Below are 17,166 nucleotides of genomic sequence, written 5' to 3'. Positions count from 1 at the left end.
AAATGTCTCACTTTGGAACACAGATTTCTCTCTCTAAAACTCTGACACACATCTGTTTTTAAAATCCTAACCATTAACCAATGGAAAAACACCATAAACATTCAAACAGTTCAACCCCATGAAGGCCAGAGGTTGAGGTGACAGAGGTCTACTGGGACTTTGAAAAGCTGAAACACAATTAGAATATCAAAACAATAAAAACAACTCACTCAGTGTATTTTTCAAAAACATCTAATTAGTTTGTTCATGTCAAAATGTCTCTGGGGAGGGCTTCTCACTCAGAATTTTATTTGGAATGTCCGTACTGAGTGCAGAAGAGCACCACAAGTCGGCCATTATGGTAGAGCACGTGACCATAACAGGAAGTGACTGGGACGTCACCGGTCGACCATATTTTGTGTGTAAAACAACAAACACAGCGGCCATCTTTAGTCCTTTGCTAATAAAGGGGCCAAAGCTGTACTGCCTGAGTAAATACTGAAGATGCATTTAACCATACCAAAGAGCGAAATATACAGAATGTGTATCATGACTTGTACACATGCATATACCAACAAGTACCAACATATTATAGTGGAACAAGACATGTAAAAGAATGTAGTCACATAGTAGCACGGAGCTAATAACATGTTCAGATTAAACATACACCAAATTAACCATAACTGGTTATAAATCCACTTACATGGTTAGAGACACAGTCAACACCAGCTATTGAGTGTCCAGAGACAGGCTTGTCCATGTTAGATAGGCTTGTCCATATTAGAAATGCTTGTCCATGTTAGATAGGCTTGTCCATGTTAGAAAGGCTTGTCCATGTTAGATAGGCTTGTCCATATTAGAAATGCTTGTCCATGTTAGATAGGCTTGTCCATGTTAGAAAGGCTTGTCCATATTAGAAAGGCTTGTCCATGTTAGAAAGGTTAGAAAGGCTTGTCCATATTAAAAAGGCTTGTCCATATTAGATAGGCTTGTCCATGTTAGAAAGGCTTGTTCATGTTAGATAGGCTTGTCCATGTTAGAAATGCTTGTCCATGTTAGATAGGCTTGTCCATATTAGAAAGGCTTGTCCATGTTAGATAGGCTTGTCCATGTTAGATAGGCTTGTCCATGTTAGATAGGCTTGTCCATGTTAGATAGGCTTGTCCATGTTAGATAGGCTTGTCCATGTTAGAAAGATCTATTGTGACTTGAGGTGGTGCAGCTGTTGTCGCTCTGTCTGCACCTCTGGAACCAACTGAAGTAGCTTTCAGACAAAACACACACTCACATGTTCAGAGACCTCTGATTGGCTGACCATGGTCAGATGACCCAGGTCAGAGGTCCGGTGTAGCAAGTCTCGCGGGATGAGATCTGGAAGGGGTGAGAGTTCAGAGGTGTGACTATGCGGGTCTTGGTTTTCTACACTGAGCACATGTGAAGCCTATAGTCTAAGTAGGAAAGTCTATGTTGAATGCATCAATGATAATTCACTTTAACCAAATTGCACAGAGTTGTTTTTATCATGTACATTAATTAAAGCAGACTGGTCATTTGTATTGTTTATGTTGAGGTAGTTATGTATTTCTTGCTCATTATGGCTAATAGTGTTATGATGCTGGACGGAATTCCTAAAATATTGTGTTTTAATTGGCATTACTCCACTGATATTCTCTCTCTCTCTCTCTCTCTCACACACACACACACACACACACACACACACACACACACACACACACACACACACACACACACACACACACACACACACACACACACACACACACACACACACACACACACACACACTCTTGCATTCTCACAAGCATACACACACACTGGAGTACACACACACACACACACACACACACACACACACACACACACTAACAATCTTGCATTCTCCCAAGCATACACACACACATACTCACACATTCATACAAACAAATGAATTGATCAGTCTTTGACTCTCATACAAGAGTACAAGTAACCAGAGACCCTTAATTGAACAGAGAGGTGAACGGTAGCTCAGTGTTCAGAAAGATGAGCCAGTAACAGTACGAAGGCGAACGGTAGCTCAGTGTTCAGAAAGATGAGCCAGTAACAGTACGAAGGTGAACGGTAGCTCAGTGTTCATAAAGATGAGCCCAAGCCTACAATTTGCCACTCACGGCCGGTCGATTGAAAGACGCCATATGTCCACAAAATGTATCACATCCTGTCTTGGGGCTTGAAGGCTTCTGCCTGTCTAGGGCTCTGGCAGCAGACAATGAATAGCAGTTTAACCAATAAAAACACTGTAAGATTTAGTGAGGCTGACGCCGGGGGACATGGCAGAGCAGGTTGATATACGACAGGCACGCAGGGCACTGAGGAAGACAAGAAGGATCAGACCGCTCCAGCATTTCATCTGGATTGACAAAACACATTTCACCCACCCCCCCTCCATCCCTCCATCCCTCCCTCCATTCCTTGAGAGCTGTGCCCCAGCACCTTGTGTATCTCCATCCCTCTTACCAATTGGCTGTGACGGACAGACAGACGGGGGGGGGGGGACGGGGGGGGGGGGGGTGATAGGCAGACAGGAGGAAGAGGAGATAAAGAGAAGGAGGAGCAGAAGAGGAGAAGGAGATTCAGAGGAAACAATGGGAAGATGAGGAAGAGAGGAGGAAGAGGAGGAAGAGGAAGACGAGGAAGAGAGTAGGAGAAGGAAGGGGAGGAGGAGGAAGATGAGGAAGAGGTAGGAGGAGGAAGATGAGGAAGAGAGTAGGAGAAGGAAAAGGAGGCGTATGTGAAAAGTAGCTCAGTGGACAGTTACAGTATACAGTAGATGATAGTAGCTCAGTGGACAGTTACAGTATACAGTAGGTGAATGGTAGCTCAGTGGACAGTTACAGTATACAGTAGATGATAGTAGCTCTGTGGACAGTTACAGTATACAGTAGGTGAATGGTAGCTCAGTGGACAGTTACAGTATACAGTAGATGATAGTAGCTCTGTGGACAGTTACAGTATACAGTAGGTGAATGGTAGCTCAGTGGACAGTTACAGTATACAGTAGATGATAGTAGCTCTGTGGACAGTTACAGTATACAGTAGATGAATAGTAGCTCTGTGGACAGTTACAGTATACAGTAGATGATGGTAGCTCTGTGGACAGTTACAGTATACAGTAGATGATGGTAGCTCAGTGGACAGTTACAGTATACAGTAGATGAATAGTAGCTCTGTGGACAGTTACAGTATACAGTAGGTGATAGTAGCTCTGTGGACAGTTACAGTATACAGTAGATGATGGTAGCTCTGTGGACAGTTACAGTATAAAGTAGATGATGGTAGCTCAGTGGACAGTTACAGTATACAGTAGGTGAGGGTAGCTCTGTGGACAGTTACAGTATACAGTAGGTGAGGGTAGCTCTGTGGACAGTTACAGTATACAGTAGATGATAGTAGCTCTGTGGACAGTTACAGTATACAGTAGGTATGGTAGCTCTGTGGACAGTTACAGTATACAGTAGGTATGGTAGCTCTGTGGACAGTTACAGTTGGTTGGTTGCTTCCTGTCTAATACCATGGTGCTCCCTGTCTAATATCATGGTGCTCCCTGTATAATACCATGGTGCTCCCTGTCTAATACCATGGTGCTCCCTGTCTAATACCATGGTGCTCCTGTCTAATACCATGGTGCTCCTGTACAATACAATGGTGCTCCCTGTGTAATACCATGGTGCTCCCTGTCTAATACCATGGTGCTCCCTGTCTAATACCATGGTGCTCCCTGTACAATACCATGGTGCTCCCTGTCTAATACCATGGTGCTCCCTGTACAATACCATGGTGCTCCCCGTACATTACCATGGTGCTCACTGTCTAATACTATGGTGCTCCCTGTACAATACCATGGTGCTCCCTGTACAATACCATGGTGCTCCCTGTGTAATACCATGGTGCTCCCTGTCTAATACCATGGTGCTCCCTGTACAAAACTATGGTGCTCCTGTACAATACAATGGTGCTCCCTGTCTAATATCATGGTACTCTTGTACAATACTATGGTGCTCCTGTACAATACAATGGTGCTCCTGTCAAATACCCTGGTGCTCCTGTACAATACCATGGTGCTCCCTGTCTAATACATGGTGCTCCCTGTCTAATACCATGGTGCTCCCTGTCTAATACCATGGTGCTCCCTGTCTAATACCATGGTGCTCCCTGTCTAATACCATGATGCTCCCTGTCTAATACCATGGCGCTCCCTGTATAATACCATGATGCTCCCTGTTTAATACCATGGTGCTCCCTGTCTAATACCATGGTGCTCCCTGTCTAATACCATGGTGCTCCCTGTCTAATACCATGGTTCTCCGTGTTTAATAATATGGTGCTCCCTGTCTAATACCATGGTGCATCCTGTCTTATACCATGGTGCTCCCTGTCTAATACTATGGTGCTCCCTGTCTAATATCATGGTGCTCCCTGTCTAATACCATGGTGCTCCCTGTATAATACCATGGTGCTCCCTGTCTAATACCATGGTGCTCCCTGTCTAATACCATGGTGCTCCTGTACAATACAATGGTGTTCCCTGTCTAATACCATGGTGCTCCCTGTAAAATACTATGGTGCTCCCTGTGTAATACCATGGTGCTCCCTGTCTAATACCATGGTGCTCCTGTAAAATACCCTGGTGCTCCTGTACAATACAATGGTGCTCCCTGTCTAATACCATGGTGCTCCCTGTACAATACCATGGTGCTCCCCGTACATTACCATGGTGCTCCCTGTCTAATACTATGGTGCTCCCTGTACAATACCCTGGTGCTCCTGTACAATACCATGGTGCTCCCTGTCTAATACCATGGTGCTCCCTGTACAATACCCTGGTGCTCCTGTACAATACCATGGTGCTCCCTGTCTAATACCATGGTGCTCCCTGTACAATACCATGGTGCTCCCTGTGTAATACCATGGTGCTCCCTGTCTAATACCATGGTGCTCCCTGTACAATACTATGGTGCTCCTGTACAATACAATGGTGCTCCCTGTCTAATACCATGGTGCTCCTGTACAATACAAGGGTGCTCTCTGTCTAATACTATGGTGCTCCCTGTACAATACCATGGTGCTCCCTGTACAATACCCTGGTGCTCCTGTACAATACCATTGTGCTCCCTGTACAATACCATGGTGCTCCCTGTCTAATACCATGGTGCTCCTGTCAAATACCCTGGTGCTCCTGTACAATACCATGGTGCTCCCTGTCTAATACATGGTGCTCCCTGTCTAATACCATGGTGCTCCCTGTCTAATACCATGGTGCTCCCTGTCTAATACCATAGTGCTCCCTGTCTAATACCATGATGCTCCCTGTCTAATACCATGGCGCTCCCTGTATAATACCATGATGCTCCCTGTTTAATACCATGGTGCTCCCTGTCTAATACCATGGTGCTCCTTGTCTAATACCATGGTGCTCCCTGTCTAATACCATGATGCTCCCTGTCTAATACCATGGCGCTCCCTGTATAATACCATGATGCTCCCTGTATAATACCATGGTGCTCCCTGTCTAATACCATGGTGCTCCCTGTCTAATACCAAGGTGCTCCCTGTCTAATACCATGGTGCTCCCTGTCTAATACCATGGTGCCCCCTGTCTAATACCATGGTGCCCCCTGTCTAATAACATGGTGCTCCCTTTCTAATAACATGGTGCTCCCTGTCTAATAACATGGTGCTCCCTGTCTAATAACATGGTGCTCCCTGTCTAATAACATGGTGCTCCCTGTCTAATAACATGGTGCTCCCTGTACAATACATGGTGCTCCCTGTCTAATTACTTGGTGCTCCCTGTCTAATACTATGGTGCTCCCTGTCTAATACCATGGTGCTCCCTGTCTAATACCATGGTGCTCCCTGTCTAATACCATGGTGCTCCTGTCTAATAATGGTGCTCCTGTACAATACAAGGGTGCTCCCTGTCTAATACTATGGTGCTCCCTGTACAATACCATGGTGCTCCCTGTACAATACCCTGGTGCTCCTGTACAATACCATGGTGCTCCCTGTCTAATACCATGGTGCTCCCTGTACAATACCATGGTGCTCCATGTATAATACCATGGTGCTCCCTTTCTAATACCATGGTGATCCCTGTACAATACCATGGTGCTCCCTGTCTAATACCATGGCGCTCCCTGTATAATACCATGATGCTCCCTGTATAATACCATGGTGCTCCCTGTCTAATACCATGGTGCTCCCTGTCTAATACCAAGGTGCTCCCTGTCTAATACCATGGTGCTCCCTGTCTAATACCATGATGCTCCCTGTCTAATACCATGGTGCCCCCTGTCTAATAACATGGTGCTCCCTTTCTAATAACATGGTGCTCCCTGTCTAATAACATGGTGCTCCCTGTCTAATAACATGGTGCTCCCTGTCTAATAACATGGTGCTCCCTGTCTAATAAGATGGTGCTCCCTGTCTAATACCATGGTGCTCCCTGTCTAATAACATGGTGCTCCCTGTACAATACATGGTGCTCCCTGTCTAATTACTTGGTGCTCCCTGTCTAATACTATGGTGCTCCCTGTCTAATAACATGGTGCTCCCTGTCTAATAACATGGTGCTCCCTGTCTAATACCATGGTGCTCCCTGTCTAATACTATGGTGCTCCCTGTAAAATACCATGGTGCTCCCTGTACAATACCATGGTGCTCCCTGTCTAATACCATGGTGCTCCCTGTACAATACCATGGTGCTCCTGTATAATATCATGGTGCTCCCTGTACAATACCATGGTGCTCCCTGTCTAATACCATGGTGCTCCATGTATAATACCATGGTGCTCCCTTTCTAATACCATGGTGCTCCCTGTACAATACCATGGTGCTCCCTGTATAATACCATGGTGCTCCCTGTACAATACCATGGTGCTCCCTGTATAATACCATGGTGCTCCCTGTACAATACCATGGTGCTCCATGTATAATACCATGGTGCTCCCTTTCTAATACCATGGTGCTCCCTGTTCAATACCATGGTGCTCCATGTATAATACCATGGTGCTCCCTTTCTAATACCATGGTGCTCCCTGTATAATACCATGGTGCTCCCTGTACAATACCATGGTGCTCCATGTATAATACCATGGTGCTCCCTTTCTAATACCATGGTGCTCCCTGTATAATACCATGGTGCTCCCTGTACAATGCCATATTTCTGGATAGGAGTTCATCATAGCATTCAGAGATACTGTGTACAATGCATCGGTGCTCTTTCCTCGACATAAACTTCGCTCGGGGCTCTGAGAGTTCCTTTCTAATGTATTTTTATGTTTAGTTGGAGATATCATCGCTTAAGTAATCTGTCTGAAGTACTGTATGTGGGTAATGGCTTATGAGCAAGATGGGACAAAATATAATGATGATGTTTTCCTTCTTCCTGACATTAAATCCATTGAAAGGATGTCACAAATGTCACAACATTATTTTGTATACAGATGTCAAAGCTATTCCAAACATCTTTCCTTCAAAGTGCTCTTTCTTTTGGATTTATTTTCAGGAAGATCCAAAACCTCATCATTATCTTTGAGCCTTTCGCCCCTGAAACACCGCGTATAGAAAACAGGTCCAACTAATTCCAGCTTTTTATAAAATTGTGTTTGAGGCATTGAACAACTTTTATAAGTGTCAACAAATGGAGATGTTATGAAGGGTGCTGGAGACACACTGACAGTCAATATGTTATAAAGGGTGCTGGAGACACACTGACAGTCAAGATATTACAAAGGGTGCAGGAGAGACAGAGTGACAGTCAATATGTTATGAAGGGTGCTGGAGAGACAGAGTGACAGTGATTCCTTCAGTACTCTAATATGTTGAAGATAATTAAGACGAGACAAGGAGTAGGGCGTGACAAGGGCTGCATTCCAAACGGCTCCCTATTCCCTACTTCAGACAAAGGCCCATAGTGTATTACTTTTGACCAGAGCCCTATGTAGGTGATAGGGTTACCTTACTGTAGTGCTCAAAGTGATGACAGACTGGATCCATCCTCAGCACCCGTAGAATCATGTTGTGTGTTTGAAGGGGTGCTTTAGACCCATGACAACCGGCTCGCAGTGTGTTTCTACTGCAGTATCACAGGCTGAGTCCCACATGGCACCCTATTCGCTATATAGTGCACTACTTTTGACCAGAGCCCTATTGGCCGTTTGGGATGGAGACACTCAGTGGTGTGTGTGTGTGTATGTACAGGGGATCGATTGTGATTGGTTTGCCCATGCAGGGAACTGTTTGACATGTGGGATTGATTTGTGTGTGTGTGTGTGTGTGTGGGTGCATGCGTGTGTGTGTGTGGGTGCATGCGTGTGTGTGTGTGGGTGCATGCATGTGTATGTGTGTGTGTGCGTGCGTGCATTCATGCGTGCGTGTGTGTTTTGTGTGTGTGTGTGTGTCGATATGTGGGATTGACTGGGTAATGTGTGTTGACATGGAGATCAATGGTGCCCTCTGAAGCATCTGCTGTTAATGAGGTATAAAATATCAGCTGTCTGCTAGTATCTGTAGCTCGTTGACGATGTACAGTGTCATTCCCCCTCATTAAACAGATCAGCACTGATGAAACACACCCACAACACACACACACACACACACACACTGTCATTTCCTCTCATTAAATACAGGAGCACTGATGAGAGTTGTCAGTCACACGGCAACAGCACAGCAACAAAACAGATTTGATTTAGTGGAATATCGCAGCGGCAAATCTACTTTCATGCTCAGCTGAACCTCAACTGGTGTTGTTGTTTACAGTATCGTGTTCCTAGATGTTGTTTTTGTGGACTGATACAGAACTTTCATGCTCAGTGGAACAGCATCAAGATCAGGTTTATTATAATACGTTTGTTAGTCTTGGATTGTGTGGACGAGCTAGTGTAGCACATCTATTTTCATGCTTTAGTCCCACGTCATCTAGATTTTGTTTATCATTTCATGTTGCTTCTCCTTTTACATTTTGTGGAAAAGTATCTCACTTTCCTGCTCAGTTGAACTCGTTTTTTTTTGTAATGTCGTCGTGAGGCAGCGTTGTTTACAGGAGTGTTGTTGTGAGCCCGGCCTTCTACCAGTCGTGTAGTGGCTCATAGATGAACTACTCAAGTAGCAAGGCTTTGAAAAAGGACCATTGTGTCACACACTCACGTTCGTCTCTTGTGACGGCCACTGTGCCTGTGAGATTTCCTTCTGGCTGCCGAGATTCCACTCCACTTTTTAATGAAAGAGCACCATGGGTACTGTGTGTATATATAAATATATAAATCCAGAGCACTATACACAAAAAAATACATCCATTTGCTGAGGGTCCATATTTTGTGGAGTTGCTATCTAGGACGACTAGCAGTATCCTTTAACAGATAAAGTACTCTAGTCCCCACTATAACCTGCGGTGTTGATATATGTATTACTCTAGGCCCAAATGGTATCCTACTCTCTTTATAGTGCATTACTTTTGACCAGAGCCTATGAGCCCAGATTAAAGGTAGTGCACTATATAGGGAATGTGGTACCATTTGGGACGCAAATATAGCAGTCCATCAGAGGTTCGGCCTGATCCCAGAAGTCAGCAGAGGATTTTTCTTTTAGGTGGCTGTTACGAGAATTATGTTCTCAATGTTCATAAACCAATTCAATTAAACCACTCAGTCTGCAACCTAGGATTTGTAAAATGAAACAGATGGAGGCCCAGCTTTGATAGTAAAAAAATGTTTATTCACGAGAGCGCTAGTCCGTTGTACAAAACCATTTGTTTTATTCTGGCTCCTTACGCACTTACATTCACACACAAACAGTAGGTATCATACGCACATACTTTCACACACAAACAGTAGGTATCCTATGCACATACTGTCTCACTACCCAGCCGACAGAGATTAGGGAGACCTTGACCTTGAGACGTACTCCCTGTCCTCTCCCAAATCTCTAGTCAGGTCGGCACCGAATTTTGCTCAGACAGTCTGTGTTTAAGATACTGTAAAGACATTTTGTCCAGATATATTGTTTTACCCTAATTCTGACTAAAACTACACTCACAGATATATAATACTACTGACTAAAACTACACACATCATCAGAATAATCTCATGATTCTAATCAATTTCATACAATTCTATGGTTTCAGGGTGGAATATTCTAATCCTTCATCTAAACATATAAATTCCATTAACAGTAGCCTAGCGGTTAGAGCATCGGGTAAGTAACTGAACGTTTGCTGGTTTGAATACCCGAGCCGACAAGGTGAAGAAAATCTGACAATGTGCCCTTGAGCAAGGCACCTAGCCACCGTGCTTCTATGTCAGCATTTGCTTGCTTGCTCTTTGGGTCATTAGGCTGGATTTCTGTATAGCCCTGTTGTGACATCTGCTGATGCAAAAAGGGATGTATGAATACATTTAATTGATTGAATGACTTAACCCTAATTTGCTCCAGGGGATTGTGTCGAACTATGGCTGACGCTGTAAAACAACACATTTCACTGCACACATAGAGAGTAGGCAGTACATCAGACACATAGAGAGTAGGCAGTACATCAGACACATAGAGAGTAGGCAGTACATCAAACATGTAGGCAGCACACATAGAGAGTAGGCAGTGCATCAGACCAGAGCACACTGAGAGTAGGCAGTGCATCAGACCAGAGCACACTGAGAGTAGGCAGTACATCAGACCAGAGCACACTGAGAGTAGGCAGTACATCAGACCAGAGCACACTGAGAGTAGGCAGTACATCAGACCAGAGCCCACTGAGAGTAGGCAGTACATCAGACCAGAGCACACTGAGAGTAGGCAGTACATCAGACCAGAGCCCACTGAGAGTAGGCAGTACATCAGACCAGAGCCCACTGAGAGTAGGCAGTACATCAGACCAGAGCACACTGAGAGTAGGCAGTACATCAGACCAGAGCACACTGAGAGTAGGCAGTACATCAGACCAGAGCCCACTGAGAGTAGGCAGTACATCAGACCAGAGCACACTGAGAGTAGGCAGTACATCAGACCAGAGCACACTGAGAGTAGGCAGTACATCAGACCAGAGCCCACTGAGAGTAGGCAGTACATCAGACCAGAGCACACTGAGAGTAGGCAGTACATCAGACCAGAGCACACTGAGAGTAGGCAGTACATCAGACCAGAGCACACTGAGAGTAGGCAGTACATCAGACCAGAGCACACTGAGAGTAGGCAGTACATCAGACCAGAGCCCACTGAGAGTAGGCAGTACATCAGACCAGAGCACACTGAGAGTAGGCAGTACATCAGACCAGATCACACTGAGAGTAGGCAGTACATCAGACCAGAGCACACTGAGAGTAGGCAGTACATCAGACCAGAGCCCACTGAGAGTAGGCAGTACATCAGACCAGAGCACACTGAGAGTAGGCAGTACATCAGACCAGAGCACACTGAGAGTAGGCAGTACATCAGACCAGAGCACACTGAGAGTAGGCAGTACATCAGACCAGAGCCCACTGAGAGTAGGCAGTACATCAGACCAGAGCACACTGAGAGTAGGCAGTACATCAGACCAGATCACACTGAGAGTAGGCAGTACATCAGACCAGAGCACACTGAGAGTAGGCAGTACATCAGACCAGAGCACACTGAGAGTAGGCAGTACCATCAGACCATGTAATATCTTAGCAGTCCCAGTACACTTCTAGCAGAAAGCTCTATTTTTCATTCTCATTGAACCACATTGTAGACGTCGATATTCCCACTAAGAAATTGATTGGTTAACACATATAACAGTTTGTTTGTTTTCCCTGCCTGGATAGAACTTAGTCTTGGATGTAAGCTACAGTAACACTTCACCTTGGCACGCCGAACTGTACCAACACGGAGGACATATAGAGTCCATAAAGAAAAGGTGTCGACCAATCAGCAACAAGCCCATCCCCATCGTTACCTATCAGCAACAAGCCCATCCCCATCGTTACCTATTAGCAACAAGCCCATCCCCATCGTTATCGATCCAAGGTCAACAGCTCTCCTCAAACCTTTCCACATGGAGTGCTCTGGACAATGTTTACATGTTTAGAACCATCTAATGTTAAAAACACATCCACGATGTATAGGTTCAGCTCCCCCCCAAAAAAAGGGGGTCAACCAATCAGCAACAAGCCCACACCACTTTGGACATCTACAGCACCACGTGTCAGAGGAAGGCCAAGAAGATCAAGAAGATCATCAAGGACCTCAGTCACTCGAGCCAAGGCCACCCTGCTACCATCTAGCAGGCGGAGACAGTACAGGCTCATCAAAGCCTGGGATCGAGAGACTGAAAAACAGCTTCAATCTCCAGGCCATCAGGCTGTTAAACAGACACCACTAGCCAGCTTCTGCCCAGTACCCTGCCCTGAACTTAGACACTGTTCTAGCCGGCTATTACTGTTCTATTAATGTTCTGTATTATGTCATGTTTCAGGTTTTGTGTGGACACCAGGATCCTAATAAAACACCAAAAAAATAGCACACAGTACTCTACCCCACACCTTAGTGACTGTCCTATGTACATAGTCATTGAACACGGATAACTTGAATAATGTTCACATAATGTTTATTGTTCTGAAATCTTTTCTGTAGTTAGACACTGCAACATTATTTCGTTGAAATTGAATTTGATCTCTGAGAAATCCTTTTTAATAACCTCTTAAGCTGACAGTCTCTGAAATCGGGCACTAGAACTATTTACAAAAATATGTACATGTTTACATGACTTATTTGATTGATTTCCCACCGTTTTGTAAGTCAGAAGACAACCATCCATAACTTCCTAGGACAATGTAAACGTCCTCTGTCGAATAATCTTGTATTTGCCTCCCTCTGGTGGTCGGCTGCATCATTACATCCATTTATATCACTTCACCGCAACGTTACGTCAAAGCGGCGGTCCGTAGAAAAACATTTATCCAGCTCGACTGCTTCACAACATGAGCAGGCGGATCTAAATAGAGAACTTCCATAGTGGTACGATGAAGAATGCAACCTACCTTTTAATTTTAACTGGGCAAGTCAGTTAACAAATTCTTATTTACAATGACGGCCTAGGAACAGTGGGTTAACTGCTTTGTTCAGGGACAGAACGACAGATTTTTACCTTGTCAGCTCGGGGATTCGATCTAGCTACCTTTCGGTTACTGGCCCAATGCTCTAACCATTAGTTTACCTGCTGGTTACTGGCCCAACGCTCCTACCACTAGGCTACCATTCGGTTACTGGCCCAATGCTCTAACCACAAGGCTACCTGATGGTAACTGGCCCAATGCTCTAACCACAAGGCTACCTGCTGGTTACTGGCCCAATGCTCCTACCACTAGGCTACCTTTCGATTACTGGCCCAATGCTCCTACCACTAGGCTACCTTTCGGTTACTGGCCCAATGCTCTAACCACTAGGCAACCTGCTGGTTACTGGCCCAATGCTCTAACCACAAGGCTGCCTACTGGTTACTGGCCCAATTCTCTAACCACAAGGCTACCTGCTGGTTACTGGCCCAATGTTCCTACCACAAGGCTACCTGCTGGTTACTGGCCCAATTCTCTAACCACTAGGTTACCTGCTGGTTACTGGCCCAATGCTCTAACCACTAGGCAACCCGCTGGTTACTGGCCCAATTCTCTAACCACAAGGCTGCCTACTGGTTACTGGCCCAATGCTCCTACCACTAGGCTACCCTTCGGTTACTGGCCCAATGCTCCTACCACAAGGCTACCTGCTGGTTACTGGCCCAATGCTCTAACCACAAGGCTACCTGCTGGTTACTGGCCCAATGCTCTAACCACTAGGCAACCTGCTGGTTACTGGCCCAACGCTCTAACCACTAGGCAACCTGCTGGTTACTGGCCCAACGCTCTAACCACTAGGCTACCTTTCAGTTACTGGCCCAATGCTTTACTTTACCAGATTCCAGTCAACACCAGCTCAATAAGCCTGCATGGGCAACTTTACCAGATTCCAGTCAACACCAGCTCAATAAGCCTGCATGGGTGACTTTACCAGATTCCAGTCAACACCAGCTCAATAAGCCTGCATGGGTGACTTTACCAGATTCCAGTCAACACCAGCTCAATAAGCCTGCATGGGCGACTTTACCAGATACCAGTCAACACCAGCTCAATAAGCCTGCATGGGTGACTTTACCAGATTCCAGTCAACACCAGCTCAATAAGCCTGCATGGGCGACTTTACCAGATACCAGTCAACACCAGCTCAATAAGCCTGCATGGGCGACTTTATCAGATTCCAGTCAACAGAACCTTTACCAGATTCCAGTCAACACCAGCTCAATAAGCCTGCATGGGCGACTTTACCAGATTCCAGTCAACACCAGCTCAATAAGCCTGCATGGGCGACTTTACCATATTCCAGTCAACAGAACCTTTACCAGATTCCAGTCAACACCAGCTCAATAAGCCTGCATGGGCGACTTTACCAGATTCCAGTCAACAGAACCTTTACCAGATTCCAGTCAACACCAGCTCAATAAGCCTGCATGGACGACAGATGAAAGGCTGATATAGCACTCTGGTAAATATTTACATGTTCAGAACCAGCTATAGTAAAAGAAGAAAACACACAGGAAACACAAAAAAACGTAGAACATGTTGTGATGGATTACCAGGCAGGAAACACAAAGAAACCTAGAACATGTTGTGATGGATTACCAGGCAGGAAACACAAAGAAACCTAGAACATGTTGTGATGGATTACCAGGCAGGAAACACAAAGAAACCTAGAACATGTTGTGATGGATTACCAGGCAGGAAACACAAAGAAACCTAGAACATGTTGTGATGGATTACCAGGCAGGAAACACAAAGAAACCTAGAACATGTTGTGATGGATTACCAGGCAGGAAACACAAAGAAACCTAGAACATGTTGTGATGGATTACCAGGCAGGAAACACAAAGAAACCTAGAACATGTTGTGATGGATTACCAGGCAGGAAACACAAAGAAACCTAGAACATGTTGTGATAGATTACCAGGCACCAGGAGCTCAAAGACAACTGTCTGAAATGACAACCTATTCACCCCTTTACTTGAACAAGGAACAGGGTGCTAGTATCTGCTCACTGTGATCCTACTATGATACTATTACACTACTCAGTATGATACTACTATTACACTACTCACTATGATACTACTATAATACTACTCACTATGATACTATTACACTACTCAGTATGATACTACTATTACACTACTCACTATGATACTACTATGATACAACTCACTATGATACTACTATTACACTACTCACTATGATACAACTCACTATGATACTACAATTACACTACTCACTTTGATACAACTCACTATGATACTACAATTACACTACTCACTATGATACTACTATGATACAACTCACTATGATACTACTATTACACTACTCACTATGATACTACTATGATACAACTCACTATGATACTACTATTACACTACTCACTATGATACTACTATGATACAACTCACTATGATACTACTATTACACTACTCACTATGATACTACAATTACACTACTCACTATGATACAACTCACTATAATACTACAATTACACTACTCACTATGATACAACCCACTATGATACTACAATTACACTACTCACTATGATACAACTCACTATGATACTACAATTACACTACTCACTATGATACAACTCACTATGATACTACAATTACACTACTCACTATGATACTACTATTACACTACTCACTATGATACTACTATTACACTACTCACTATGATACTACTCACTATGATACTACCATGATACTACTCGCTATGATACTACTCCCTATGATAGTACTATGATACTACTCACTACGCTAGTACTCACTATAATACTACTCACTATAATACTGGTGTGATACTAATCACTATAATACTACTATGATATTACTCATAGTAATGATAGTACTATGACACTACTCACTCTGATAGTACTCACTATAATACTGCTCACTATAATACTACTATGACACTACTCACTGTGATACTTCTCACTCTGACACTACTATGACTACTCACTATGATAGTACTCACTATGATAGTACTCACTATAATACTTCTCACTATGATACTGCTCACTATGATACTACTCACTATGATACTCCTATGATACTACTCAACATGACACTCATTACTATGATTCTACTCACTATAATACTACCACTATGATAGCACTCACTATGATACTTCTCACTATGACACTACTATCAAAGTACTCACTATGATACTACTCACTATGATACTTCTCACTATGATACTACTGACAACGATAGCTTCGCTAGCTGTGATTGTGGATCCTCTTCTGCTGCAGTTTCAGTTCCTGATGAATTGGCAGCCAGTCAGAGCTTGTCTTCTTTATAGCTCATTCATCACCATGTAGTGCCGGCCTAGACAGCCCAGGGTCCTATTCATTAGTACAAAATGTTTTGCAACAGAAAAAAAAAACATATGTTTCTTATTGGACAAATTCAGGTTGGTCCCTCCCCATTTGGGCCAGTTTGCATTGTTTGCTTCCAAGGTAATAAGACCCAGTGCTGTCGCTCGTTTCATTAGCTAGAGGATTTACACACCATGGAGAACAGGTGGAGAACTAGCCAGATTTATGAACATAGAGACCCTACTGAGATGGCAAGCCAGCTGCTACTTGACATTTGAACATGGAAAGAATGACAGAGTGAGAGAGAGAGAATGAGAGAGAGAGAATGAGAGGAAGAGAGGATGAGAGGAAGAGAGAGAGGGGAAGAGAGAGAGACAGAGAGAGGGAATGAGAGAGGGGGAATGAGAGAGAGAGGAAGAGAGAGAGACAGAGAGAGGGAATGAGAGAGAGGGAATGAGAGAGAGAGGGAATGAGAGAGATGGAATGAGAGAGAGGGAATGAGAGAGAGAGAGAATGAGAATGAGAGAATGAGAGAGAGAGAATGAGAGAATGAGAGAGAGAGAATGAGAGAATGAGAGAGAGAGAGAGAGAGAGAATGTGTGAGGGAATGAGAGAGAGAGAGAGTGTGAGAGAGAGAATGAGAGAATGAGAGAATGAGAGAGAGAGAATGAGAGAGAGAGAGAGAGAGAGAGAGAGAATGGGTGAGAGGGAATGTGTGAGGGAATGAGAGAGAGAGAG

Source organism: Oncorhynchus clarkii, chromosome 12 (assembly GCF_045791955.1).
Source record: "Oncorhynchus clarkii lewisi isolate Uvic-CL-2024 chromosome 12, UVic_Ocla_1.0, whole genome shotgun sequence".
NCBI classification, from domain to species: domain Eukaryota; kingdom Metazoa; phylum Chordata; class Actinopteri; order Salmoniformes; family Salmonidae; genus Oncorhynchus; species Oncorhynchus clarkii.
This window is presented reverse-complemented; position numbering follows the sequence as displayed.